Genomic DNA, 13396 nt, shown 5'->3' with positions numbered 1-13396 from the left:
TTTTTAGGTTGTAGTATCAAACCAATGTTTGATTACATTAAGGTTTTTCTGGGGAACCAGTGAATTACTGAGCTTACTTACAGAGATGACTGAGGGGTTGCTGAGGTATATGAGTGAGCTGAGAGTATTTATATTGGAAAGCCTTAACCCAGCATGGATCAAGCCTTCTCTTCCTAGCCTTTTTAGATAATATACTTTAGTCTTCCCCAAGTCCAGGAGACCATGTGCTCAGGGACAAATTACACACAGTTGGCCGGGAAGAGCCGCTGGATAGTCAGGTGGGGGTCCAATGACCCTGTTTACCCTTCCTCCTTCAATTAAAGAATACAATAGTTAAGTCAACACGTTCAATTGTGATGATTTTTTGTTAGTGGACACAGCTGAAGTCATGAAGATGGTAATTTTTTGACTCAGAAGAAAATAGTGTGTAGCATCATCTTATTAAAAGAACATGAAATCTCAATTATATACATAAGATAATGTAATAAGTTAATATTACCCATGTACATACTTATGTAGTTTAATGAGTGGTCTACCAAAACCTTACTTTAGGTGGAAAAAAGCTATTGGTACATAAACATTATCAAATTGATGTTTACAACCTCCAGCATAATCAATTAAGGAAAACTGTGCTATAACCCTGTTTAGACTTTATAACTGTTGGAGTGGGAGAGATGGGAGGGGTGTCCTGTCCATGAGGGGACACAGAGGCAGGGGTATCCGAGGCAGGGTCTGGAATCAAAGTAGAAGTTAGATACAGGAGGGATAAATGGGTTATTTGAGCTAGAAGCCAGAATAGAGGAGACTAGAGAATATTTGGCAAGGAGGTGTTTAAGGTTTTGGATTAAATTTTAGAGGAAAGTTAGTGGAAGGAGAGCAGGTGATGGACTTAGAGTGGCCCTGGAGAGAGGGAAGGTCATGGCATGGAGAGGGAGTTCAAGTTGGAGAAAGGAGGCAAGATGGGTTGGGCCCTGGAATGGGAGGCAAGGGAGAGTATAGCAAGGGGAGACATGGGGAGGACTTGGCTGTGCCTCAGGCTGGGGAGCAGGAGGAGTTTGGGGATGGGTCCTAATTGGAGGCAGTTCATTGGCTATGGTAGGATCAAAAGCTGAGGTCAAGGGGTGGGGGGGGCCCTGGTGTATTGGTGGGATCCCATGAAACTGTCTTAGCCAGAAGAACCTGATGGGAAGAACATGGGACCAAGAGGGAGGGATTAGCACAGAGATCAAAGGAGGCTTGGATGTATGGTAATTTGGACTGTTTGCCTTTTCGATGGCAGAAATTTTCTAAATCTCTCAAAATATTGAAGTTTAAGGTTCCAGTGTCTGGCCAAACAGAGTTATTATCTAACTCGTACTGAGGCCAGGCAGTGGTGCACAGGAACTTCAAGCATTTTGGCCTGATTGTACCCGAAAGTTCTAGTTGTTTTAAGGATTTAAGAAGACAAGCAAGAGGTATGAGACCCTGAGACTTTGAGAGGGTGTTTCCCATAGTGACAGATTAAGTACAGAGTGAAGAGGAGATAGAGAAAGAACCCAGCAAGTGGATAGGAGGTAGAGACAGAACCAAGTGGATGGGAGACAAAGAAAATCCTCTCTCCATAGGGAGTGGAAGCAGGATCATGAGTCTGGGCAGGAAAATGCAGCAGATGAGGAAGAGAGACGGGGAGGGAGTAGGAGGAAAAGGGGTTTGGCATCAGTCACACAATACAAAAGCGAGGAGAACCAGGCATCAAAACAAAGCATCTTTTTATTTGTTGCTTGGGTTCGAGTTATTATTTTCGAGTTATTTCCAAGTCCCAGAAAGTGGCATCCTGCAATTAGATCATCAGGGAGAGGAAAGGCAAGATCCTGTCTTGGACAGGAATTAGTGCATGTTCCTATCTCTGGAAATAGCATCCTATGTCCAGAGAAAGGAAAGGGGTTTCTGACACACGCATGATTTCGAGGCAAGCAAGAGGAGAGGAAAACCCTGCAATGAGAGCGTGGCATGACCACCCAGTAGATGGAGACAAAGTACAAGCAATGGGATGGGAGAAAAGCAGAAAAAAATGCAGTAAGAGAGAAGGGAGGGAAGTTTTTGGAACAAGTTGATCCTGAGGTTTATTTAGTAGAGGCTGAGGGAAGATGAGCCCCAGAAGGGTGGTGGTTTAGTAGAGGTTTAGTAGAGCCCCAGAAGGGCAGTGGTGAGAGAGGGAGGGAGAGAGAGGGAGAGAGAGATAGGGAGAGAGAGAGAGGAGAGGGAGAGAGGTACTTAAAATTAATTTACATATTTTAGTACCAGGAGCCATGTTGTAGATTAAAGAGAGAATATTTTGGCCTGAAAAAAATATTTTGGTGTTAATTTAACATTTTTAGTTTGTATGAGATTTTACTTAAAAATTAGTATGATACCAAGTAAATTAATTTTAAGAAGCATAAATTTATGTTGACTGTATATACATACTTAGTTATATAGTCTTTGTTGAGAATGTTGTTGGTTTATCATTTTTAAAATAAAACACCTTTGAAGTAGACAAAATGAATACATCTTAAAACACCATCAAAGTAAACAAAAACAAAAATGGTATTTAACAAAAGGAATTTACCCTGTCGGGAGCTGTTAATCTATTATGTGCATTGAGCTGTGGCAGCCTTGTTTACTGAGTTTGTGTTACGCATACCAGTACTTAATCTGCCTATTCAGGAGGGATGTGTTTACACGGAGAGCCTCACAACACCTGACCTTGAGGCAATAGTGGTAAACAAAAAGATCAAAGAAGCCTTTGATCTGACCGCTCCTTGACCCTCAGATACAGGTGGGGAAAAACAGCTGCTGAAACTAATTGAGTTCTGTATAAAAAGGTGGAGCTGAAATAAACCGGGGCTGCAGTATTTACTGTCAGTCCTCCCAAGCATCTTTTCTGTCTCTTCTTTTTTCTTTCAATCCTCACTCCCCCTTTCAGGTACTGTCCATCTTGGCCAGCTGGCACCAGCACTGGACTACAACAGCAAATTCCAGGCCACACACCAGACTACACAGTGAGACTGTTTTAGTCACTCTTACCTCACAAATAAGTGAGAAATGCAGTAAGGACAGATAATTCTTTGCCCAATCCTCAATCATTTCATTGTATCAAGACTACTTCTCAGCAATGTTAGCTCACTTGAAAACCATCATCTTATTTAATTTGTGGTTAAAATCCTCAGTTAACTGTGGTAACTCTTCATTAATCAGGATCTCTTGACCCTGAGGATGAGTCTGCCCTAGGAGAGGAGACAGTTGAGTATGATGATCAGAAGTGTCCACCTATAATTGCTTTGCCTGATCACTGGGAAATTAAGCAATTAAGGACAGAGTTAGATGCTGTGAAGAAGGAAATGTTAAAGAACAAAGAGAAAAGAATTAGGACCATCCCAACACCCTCTCTGAAGGTTGTTGCACCTCCCATGATTGCCATGGCTCAGGAGCCTTCGGCAGGAATCTGGTACCCACTTAGACCATGCAATCTCCATTACAACAGGCCATTGGGGCCATGGTAGAGAGAGGAGAGCCAGTGCATGGGTTTCAGGTCTTCCCAGTTTCTGAGCAAGTTGATCAATAGGGCAACAGGGTGCGGTCTCATGCACCTGTGCCTTTTAAGCAGCTTAAGGAACTAAAGACTGCTTGTGCTCAGTATGGTCCCACTGCCCCTTTTACCCAGGCTTTGTTAGAATCCCTGTCCATGGACGCACTTCCTCCTGGAGATTGGAAACACATGGCACGTGCTTGCCTTTCAGGGGGAGATTATCTGTTGTGGAAATCTGAGTATGAGGAACAGTGCCAGGTGACAGCGAATACTAATAGAGCGCAGAATATTCCCATAGATTTTGATATGTTAGCTGGTGAAGGACAATATAGGGATACCACTCAGCAGTTGCAGTATGATGTTGCGGCCTATGCACAGATCAGTGCTGCAGCCAGAAGAGCCTGGTATAAACTGCTGTCTAGTGGTAGGCAAACTGAAGATTTGTCTAAGATCAGGCAAGGTCCAGATGAGCCATATCAGGATTTCGTGGCTCGATTACTGCAAACTGCCGGTTGCTTGCTGGGGGATAGTGAAGCAGGTTTGCTCTTAGTGAAACAGCTTGAGTTTGAGAATGCCAATGGAGCCTGTCAGGCTGCTATTAGGCCTTTTAGAAAGAAAGATGATTTATCAGGCTATATGAGATTATGTTCTGATATTGGGCCATCTTACATCCAAGGAGTAGCCATGGCTGTGGCATTTCAGGGAAAGCATATTCAGGAGGTATTTTTTCAACAAACAAAAGGGTCAAAAGGATGGGCGGCAGGGCCTGGGGGGAGCTGCTTCGGGTGTGGCCAGTTGGTACATCAAGTGCAGAGAAACAAGGAGCTGGGCATGGTGGCTCACGCCTTTAATCCCAGCACTTGAGAGGCAGAGGCAGGCAGATCTTTGTGAGTTCAAGGCCAGCCTGGACTACATAGTGAGTTCCAGGACAGCTGGGGCTACAGGGAGACGCTGTCTCAAAAAGACCAAAAAAAAAAAAAAAAAAAAAGTAAAGGCAAAATAATTGTTACAATTTGCTAATATGCATGAGTTGGTAAGTTGGTATTTCCAATGATAGTTAAGGTTAGTCCCATCCCCCAGGCTACAACGGTATTTACTGAGGGTTCTTCTAATGGACAAGCAGCTTATGTGATTTATGGGCAAAGTTATTCTTTTCAAACTTCCCCTGCTTCAGCACAGGTAGTGGAACTTCGTGTTGTAGCTGCAGTGTTCCAGCTTCTGACCTCAACACCCTTCAATCTCTATACAGATAGTCATTATGTAGCTCGAGCTCTACAGGAAATTGAAACAGTACCTTTTATTGAAACAAGGAATGTTCAAATTTGTTTACTGTTAAGACAAGTGCAAAATAGTATTAAATCTAGAAAATATCCTTGCTATATAGGACATCTCAGAGCACATAGTGGTCTTCCTGGGCCATTAGCTTTGGGGAATGCCTTGGCAGATAAAGCCACTCAGCTTATAGGATTGACTCAGATAGAGAAAGCTACAAATTCTCATGCCATTCATCACCAAAATAGCCAACTAAAGAAGCTGCAAGACAAATTGTGCGACAATGCTCATCTTGTCCTCAAACACAAATTGTTCCTCATTATGGGGTTAATCCTCCAGGGCTGAAGCCTAACCAACTGTGGCAAATGGACATTACTCATGTTCCAGATTTTGGCAGGCAAAGGTATGCACATGTTACAATAGATACATTTTCTGGCTTTATTATGGCTACTGCGCAAACAGGGGAAGCCACAAAAAAATGTTATAACGCATTGCTTGACTTGCTTTTCCATAGCTGGGATCCCTAACATTAGAAAAACAGATAATGGCTCTGGCTATACCAGTCAGGGGTTCCAACATTTCTGTTTGCAATTGGGCATTGAACATAAAACTGGGATACTGTATAACCCATAAGAACAAGGTATAGTGGAAAGAGCTCATGGTGCTTTAAAAACACAGTTACAAAAAATAAAAAATGGGGAGTTATATCCCCAGACACCAAGTAATCTTTTACGTCATACTCTTTTCATTTTAAACTTTTTGAATTTGGATAAAAATGACCACTCTATGGCAGATAGAATGTGGCATCCTCTGTCACAGGATACCTACGCCCAAGTCAGGTGGAAGGATCCTTTAACTGGACAATGGAATGGCCCCGACCCTGTATTGATTTGGGGAAGAGGGCATGTTTGTGTTTTTCCACAGGACACTGATGGAGCCAGGTGGCCGCCAGAAAGGCTGGTGAGGTTCGCCGGATGAGTGCCAAAGAAAAAAGAAGTAAAAAGAATGATGAGGAGACAAACGTGGCTGATGATGATGTTCCTGCAAGTGATCATGGCAGAATTATACTGGACTTATTTTCCTGATCCACAACATTGCACCCCATTATATGGGAGAAAAAAGATATAGTAGTGACTGTAAATGACTCTTGGTTAATTGCTCAGTCTGCTTCAAAACGCCTAATGATTATTTTGGATTGGGAAGTGGGTTGCCTATTTGTTTTGTTAAAAATAAGTCCGGGTGTGTACAAGTAGATGACTGTGTGCTTGTGGGAAAAAGTGGATATTGTACCAATGTCAACGTGTTATTGCCAAGAGATAATAGAAAAAACAAAATTTTTCCCCACATTTCCACCCTGTAAATAGCGGCAGATATTCTAAAAAGGCTGAGAGCCTCCTTACATGCTTTTCCTCCTGTCTTTGTTTTCACCTGGTGACAGTAAAGTTGTTTATGCCTGTGGCAAGTCAAGGCAGCTGTGCATGATATGAGATTGAGCTCCCTCCCCTAACAGAGGCCGGTAGTCAAAGACGGGTAAGATCTTCTGGGAGAAAGTCAACCTAAGACAGGGCATAGCTGATGGAAGCTACGTGTTGATGACGGGTAAGGCTTTGCTCTGGCAGAAGACAACCTAAGACAGGCACGGTCCTTCTGTCCCAGATAATATCATAATCTGGGGTTATAAAAATAAAAAAAGAAGGGGGAGATGTTGGGAGCTGCTAATCTATTATGTGCATTGAGCTGTGGCAGCCTTGTTTACTGAGTTTGTGTTATGCATACCAGTACTTAATCTGCCTATTCAGGAGGGATGTGTTTACATGGAGAACCTCACAACACCTGACCTTGAGGCAATAGTGGTAAACAAAAAGATTAAAGAAGCCTTTGATCTGACTGCTCCTTGACCCTCAGATACAGGTGGGGAAAAACAGCTGCTGAAACTAATTGAGTTCTTCTGTATAAAAAGGTAGAGCTGAAATAAACCAGGGCTGCAGTATTTACTGTCAGTCCTCCCAAGCATCTTTTCTGTCTCTTCTTTTTTCTTTCAATCCTCACTCCCCCTTTCAGGTACTGTCCGTCTTGGCCGGCTGGCACCGGCATTACCCAACCAGTTTAGATGTCATTTTGTACAGGTAATTAGTAGCCTAAAGAAAGACTAAAGTTTCCATATAGATTTGAGGTAGCATCTTTTTTTCTTTTTAAGAGCTAAATAACAGTAGGAAGTTAATAAAACCTTGTCAATCTAAGAACATAAATCAGAGAAGATAGGAAGGATAAAAGGAAACATTAACAGATTAGGTTAAGAATAAATAAAATATAAATAGTACTGAAAATAATTCCATTAGCTAGTTTTATCATTGTCAGTAATACCCTCTGTTGAAATTAATTTACACCTTAGCGGTTCTCAACTGCATAGTGCCTTTACTCTTAGGCTGTTTTGTTGTTCTCCTCCTTGTCACAGGGTCAAGGGGCCAGCTTGAACCTGGAAAAGTCTTGGAGAACACATTTTGAGATAATAGGCATAAGTCTGAAGTGGGAAGGCCAATCCCATCTTCAGAGTTTGCGTCTCAGTGAGCTCAAACAGCATGTGACAGATTACCAATATAATTAATATTACCCTGACAGCATAACTAGAAAGAACTCAGGGAATGATGGGGCAGGAACATAAGAAAACATAGAGCATCTGAGTATCAGAGAGGGAAATAACTCTATTTCAGAGAAAAACAGGCTTAGAATCACAATGTAGAAAGGGGAGGAGTTAAGACCAGTAGAAATGGCATCTCAAGCCTCTCATTTAAGTAGACTATTACTCTTTACCTTTCATTGTTGTAACTATGTGTTGGTAGTAGCTTGTCTCTTATAAGGTTTTGGCCCTGGAGTATAGCAAATTTTCATCTGCTTCATAGGTCTAGTTATCACAAAGTGTCAGCTCCCTTTGTGCCTTGAAGGCAAATGGCTAGAAAAACTTTAAGTTCACTTTAGAAACTAGCAAATATACTATGTAAAACACTAGGAATGTAAAATAGTCATTTTCAGAAATTAGCAAATACCATATAAAAGATGTTAAAATCTAAATAATTCCTTTAAAATTACCAGATAAAGATGTCATTCAAACAATGTCAAAACCTAAAATTAATTCCTTTTAAAATATCTATAATTATGTCAAACGATGTAAAAACTTAAAACCATCATCTTTAAAAAACAGTAAATATACCATAGAAGAAGTTAAAATGAAAAATAATCCCATTTAGAAACAGGCCCTAAATGATGTTAAAATTTAACATTGTGTAGATTTGGCATTATTACCTTAGTTTAAACTAAAAATGAATTGTTTATTATATAACATCATCAAGAAACAAAAACAAAAATAAATTGCAAGAGAATCCTAGGCACCCCTGGTACCAGTAGATTAGGCTTGATATTAAAGAAGAAAGTACCCTCAGATATATATGTATATGTGACCCAAATAGAAAAGCAAATTAAAGAAACTCATGTTTCTCTCCAACCATTGTAACTGTGAATGTAAAGCCAAGTTGTCAGGAGCTCTTAGTCTGTAGACAAAAGCTATGCTGGAAAGGAAACTCTTGAGGGCAGCAGAAGGAACAGGGCATATAAATCAGTGTTTGTTGGTCTGAAAGCATGTGGCTTGCCTGAGCAGTGCCTGTCACCTTTTACGTATAATGAAATTTAAAATGGTTAGGTCTAGTTAGAAAAGTAGACACCTGAGGACCAGTTGCTTGATGCCCAAGAGGGCCTATGATCAAAGTTTGAGCCCCTTTGCCTGAGAAAAAGTTTAGGAGAAAAAAAAAAAAAGGCTTTTAAAATGTTTGTCCTTTGTCAATGGGGTAAGCCGCCTGAAATTCTTTAAATGTTCAGCAAAGTCGCCCAGCTGGTTTAGGCTAGTTGGGTCAAAATGGGGAGAAAGAGTTCCCTAAAGGGTTTTTAGCCAAATTTATAAGAGAATTTAAGAGTGGGCCCAGCTGGAAACTTATCATTTCATTAGAATGTTAAAGAAAAATTTTTCAGGGCAAGCGAGCTGGCAATCTTGGCTCTTGGCAGCTGCCTAGAGGGGGTGAATAGAGGGGAGGAAAAAAAAAACCTTAGGGTCATGCAGGTTTAAAGCATGCATGGGAGGTCAGACACGTGGCAGGTTGGCAGGCAGGCACACAGCAGGGAGTAGAAAGCTTTAGTATGGGAGGGGGAGAGGAGAAGGATACAGAGCATTTGTATGTGTTGGATTGAACTGTAACAGAAATCATCCAGAGTAAAGTGAGGAGGAAAGGCAGTGGAAGAAGATAAAGACAGGAAAAAGGATGGAAGAGAGCAGAGCTTGCAGGTCCATGGCAAAGGAGGGGGGGAGGGGGCGAGATGCAGGTGGTGAACAGCCAGTGGGGGAACCGAGAAAGGGAACCAATGAAGCAGGTCCATCACGGAGACCACAGTGCTGCCTGGGAGTGGTGAAAATCAATGGGAAAGGATATCAAAAAAAGTAGGCAAGGCAGAGTGTTCCCAGTGAGGAGAGCCAGAAAGAGGTGAGAGCAAAGCAGAGGGCTGGGGAGAGGGGGAGAGAGAGAAAAGGAGTGTACCTGAGAGCCAAGTTAGTGGCATTGGAGAAGTCCAGGCGGGTCTCTTGAAGTAAGAACTGGGTTTTGGCACCATCTGATAGGTAAAAAGTTGGCAGAGAATGAGCAAATGGAGGAGGAGGCACCAGGACACAGATAAAACTCTCGGAGGGATAGAGCTTTATTTCGCAGGGGACACATTCCCTTCAGGGAAGGGAAAATGTCTGCCTGGGTCTTGAGCTGGGGTCTTTTTAAAAGGGAGGCTTCTGCTTCCTGCAGAAGGTGGGAATGTGGGAACCTATCCCCCGATTCTCTGCTGACCTTGGGTTCACCCTGGCTGTTGACCACAGTTACTGGAATACTCAGTACCACATGACCCACCCACAAGTTCCTGTTATTGTGCTTCTCTGCAGCTGAGGCGGAGCCCTGGTGTTTTTTTTCCACTTGTCTAGGATTTTTCGACTGGGCTAGAGAGCAATATATATAGCAGGCTGTTCTGGCAATAAAAGAAATTCTCTCCACATGAATGACCCACTGACGTGTCATTTTTCAAGTCCTCAGCCCCTCACTCTACCTCCGAGTGCAAGTTGTAGTGCTGGCGCTACAAGTGGAGGTTCCACTGAGATCGGGAAAGAAGGGACAGTGCTGAAGGACCAACTGGGAGCCGGCCAGCAGGTAATGGGGTGAATTGGTGATATGGGGTCCACAGGGTCTACTCATCTGTTAGAAGACCAGTTAGTGGAACTGCTAAAGAAACAGGGAACTGGTATTAAGACACACACAGCTAAGGATTTTATAAAGGTTTCACAACAGAGCAGTCCATGGTTTATATATTCCGGGGGTCTTAATATCCCAGATTGGGAGGAGGTCAAGGATTTACGAAAAGCCTTACATGAAAAGGGCCCCGAGAGCATCCCTATAGCCACCTTTTCTTTATGGAGACTGGTACCGGACACACTCCTTAGTGATAATGCGAAAGTGAAAGAACAATTAGCAGAGGTTAAAGTGGCTTTTGAGGGGGCCCAAGAAAAAGAATCTAAAAAGTCACTCCAAGCATTGGAGGCTGAGGGTGGGGAAGATTCTGGGACCCCTGAGTCCTCAGGTGGAAATTCTGAGGATGAGGAGAGCAGTTTAGAGTGGGATATCAGGGTTCTATGAAGAAAGTTGAGGAAATGCGAACTTAACTCACATCCCCCAGCTCAAAATCCTAGCTGCACTGACTGCTCGGGCACACCACAACCCTCGGCACCTCATGGGGGTCCAGGGGGGTTTTCTTCCCTGTCATGGAGGTTCCAGACCCCAATCAACAGGGGCAGGTGCTTCGACAGCATGATCCATTAAATTTTAAAGACATAAAACAACTTAAGGAGGCAGTCAGTGCTTATGGACCCCATGCCTCATTTACACAATCTATCCTAGAGTCCTTCTCAGCTCTGCATTGCACACTTAGTGACTGGCAGCAGCTCTGCTGGGCAGTATTGTCGGGAGGGCAGTATCTTCTCTGGAGAAGCAAGTATCAGGAGAACTGACTCCAGACCACTGCGCACAATGCCACCGCAGGATTCTCACAAAGGAATGTGGAGATGCTGACAGGCACAGGCATGTATTCTACCTTAGCCGCCCAGATTGTGTACGATTCCATGGTGTATGCACAGGTGGCCGCTGCTGGCACACAGGCTTGGAAGCAACTCCCTAACAAGGGGGCTGGGGAACAGCTGTTCAAAGTATTACAAGGACCCTCGGAGCCATTTGCAGATTTTGTGGATCGGCTTTTGCAGTTGGCCACTAGGATTTTGGGGGATGTGGAGTCAGCTATGCCTGTGGTCAAATGGAAGGATCTTTCCTCAGGAAACTGGAAAGGCCCGGACCCAGTATTAGTCTGGGCCCGAGGATCTGTTTGTGTTTTTCCACAGGATGCCCAACACCCTATTTGGGTCCCTGAGCGTTGTGTGCATGCTGTGTCTACACTTCCTGAGGAGCGGCAGCTAGGAAATGAGATGGGCATTGGTGAAGAATCCCCCAATCTTGATGCCAGTGGAAATTGACAGTTTTGTCTGGCCAATGGTGGTCAGTACCAACTACACATTAGGGAAGGCTGCTATACCTGTGAGTTGGCAAAATGGGTAATATTACAGGTAGTTTTGATCTCTCCAATGCTCTCTGCTTTTCTAAGGTTCTTAATATTTCTTATTTCTACTTTTGCAGGATGTTCTTCTGTGGACCTTATGCCTGCATGGATGCTGTCCCTCTGTAGTGAAGGAGGCACATTATTTCAATAGCACTGTTTCCTGGAATACCTCTGACACCTTTGAGGGTAGCCTCCAGTTTAAAAACATATCGCATAGTAAAAATATAAACCCCTCTTCCGACCCTTGCGTGTTTCCCCCTTTCTTCTTCCTAGTCACTAATGATTCTCTTTCAGAGATAAATAATACCTTAAACTGCAGTGAGAAAATGTCCCACCTGCGCAGCTGCTGGGGTTCTGCGAGCTCGGCTATCCTGGTATGGGTCCTGGGCATTGTCCAGATGCCAGCTTGTTTCCCCCTTTCTTCTTCCTAGTCACTGATTCTCTTTCAGAGATAAATATTACCTTAAACTTCAGTGAGAAAACGTGCCACCTGCACAACTGTTGGGGTACCGTGAGCTTGGCTATCCTGGTACGGGTCCCAGGCATCGTCCTGATGCTGGTCAATGTGCCGGGCAGCTACCTGGTTCACCTCATAAGGGAGAAGAGGGATTTTGGAACCACCGTGGCAATCATCACAACAGTCGCTGTGTCTGCCGCAGCCACCACTGCAGCTGGAGTAGCTCTTGCTCAAACGGCTGTCATGGCCGAGACTGTGGACAAACTATTGGGATGGGTGGCCCAGGCCCTTGATACTCAGGGTGTGATAAATTCTTTATTGCAACTGGGCATCCTAAAATTAAATCAACAAACCACTCTGTTACAGGAACAAGTTGATGCATTGTGGATATGCATATGTTAGCCAGCTCTCCTACATTTACGCATATCTGTGTCACTTCTGCTAAGGTGCGCAATGCCTCAGTAGCTGTGAAAGAGCTCAATAAGTTCTTGCAAGGACCATGAAATTCACAATTTCTAAATTATACTTGTCAGCTGACGCAACAAATCATATCTATAAATGAAACAAGAGTTCCTCCCATGTCCGGGGAGGCTTTTGTAAAGGGTCTTGATGTAGTTGGAAAACTGTTTAAGGAATGGAGTGGATCCATTGCCCTAGGCCTACTGGTCCTGGGCACTGCAGTTCTAGCAGTGGTGCTTCTTTGCCTCTTACGCAAGAGGCAAATTCAGAGCCATATGTATACCCGACAGGTGCTGTTGACACTATCAGCAGAGAGTCTCTCAGCACAAATTTGGCTAAATCTACAGAAAAATAGGTACCCAGTGACAGGTAAGATCTAGGGGGCGCATATCAACCTAAAACAGAGGACTTGTGAGTCCTGAGCAGGTTCCTCCATGACAGGTAAGATATGCACTAATGACCTGGATGACCTAAGACAGGGGCCTATTTATATTAAATAAAAGGGGGAGCTGTGGGAACCCATCCCCCGATTCTCTGCTGACCTTGGGTTCACCCTGGCTGTTGACTGCAGTTACTGGAATACTCAGTACCACATGACCCACCCACAAGTTCCTGATATTGTGCTTCTCTGCAGCTGAGGCGGAGCCCTGGTGTTTTTTTTCCACTTGTCTGGGACTTTTCGACTGGGCTGGAGAGCAATATATATAGCAGGCTGTTCTGGCAATAAAAGGAATTCTCTCCACACAAATGACCCGCTGATGTGTCCTTTTTCAAGTCCTCGGCCCCTTGCCCAACCTCCCATGGTGCCACATGGGAAGATGTATATTTTTTTAAAGTTGGGGGGGAGTGGGAGAGCAGGACTGTAAAAACCTGTCCTCTTTAGAGATCAAAGGGGAAGCCTGCTGTGTTGGCCAAAGAGTGGAGAAAAGTCTGCTTCTCTTGACTTCAAAGACCAAGGTGCTTACCAGCTAGGTTCC

This window comes from Nannospalax galili, unplaced genomic scaffold (assembly GCF_000622305.1).
Source record: "Nannospalax galili isolate Female #2095 unplaced genomic scaffold, S.galili_v1.0 scaffold308, whole genome shotgun sequence".
Classification (NCBI taxonomy): domain Eukaryota; kingdom Metazoa; phylum Chordata; class Mammalia; order Rodentia; family Spalacidae; genus Nannospalax; species Nannospalax galili.
Note: the sequence above shows the minus strand (reverse complement) of the source record.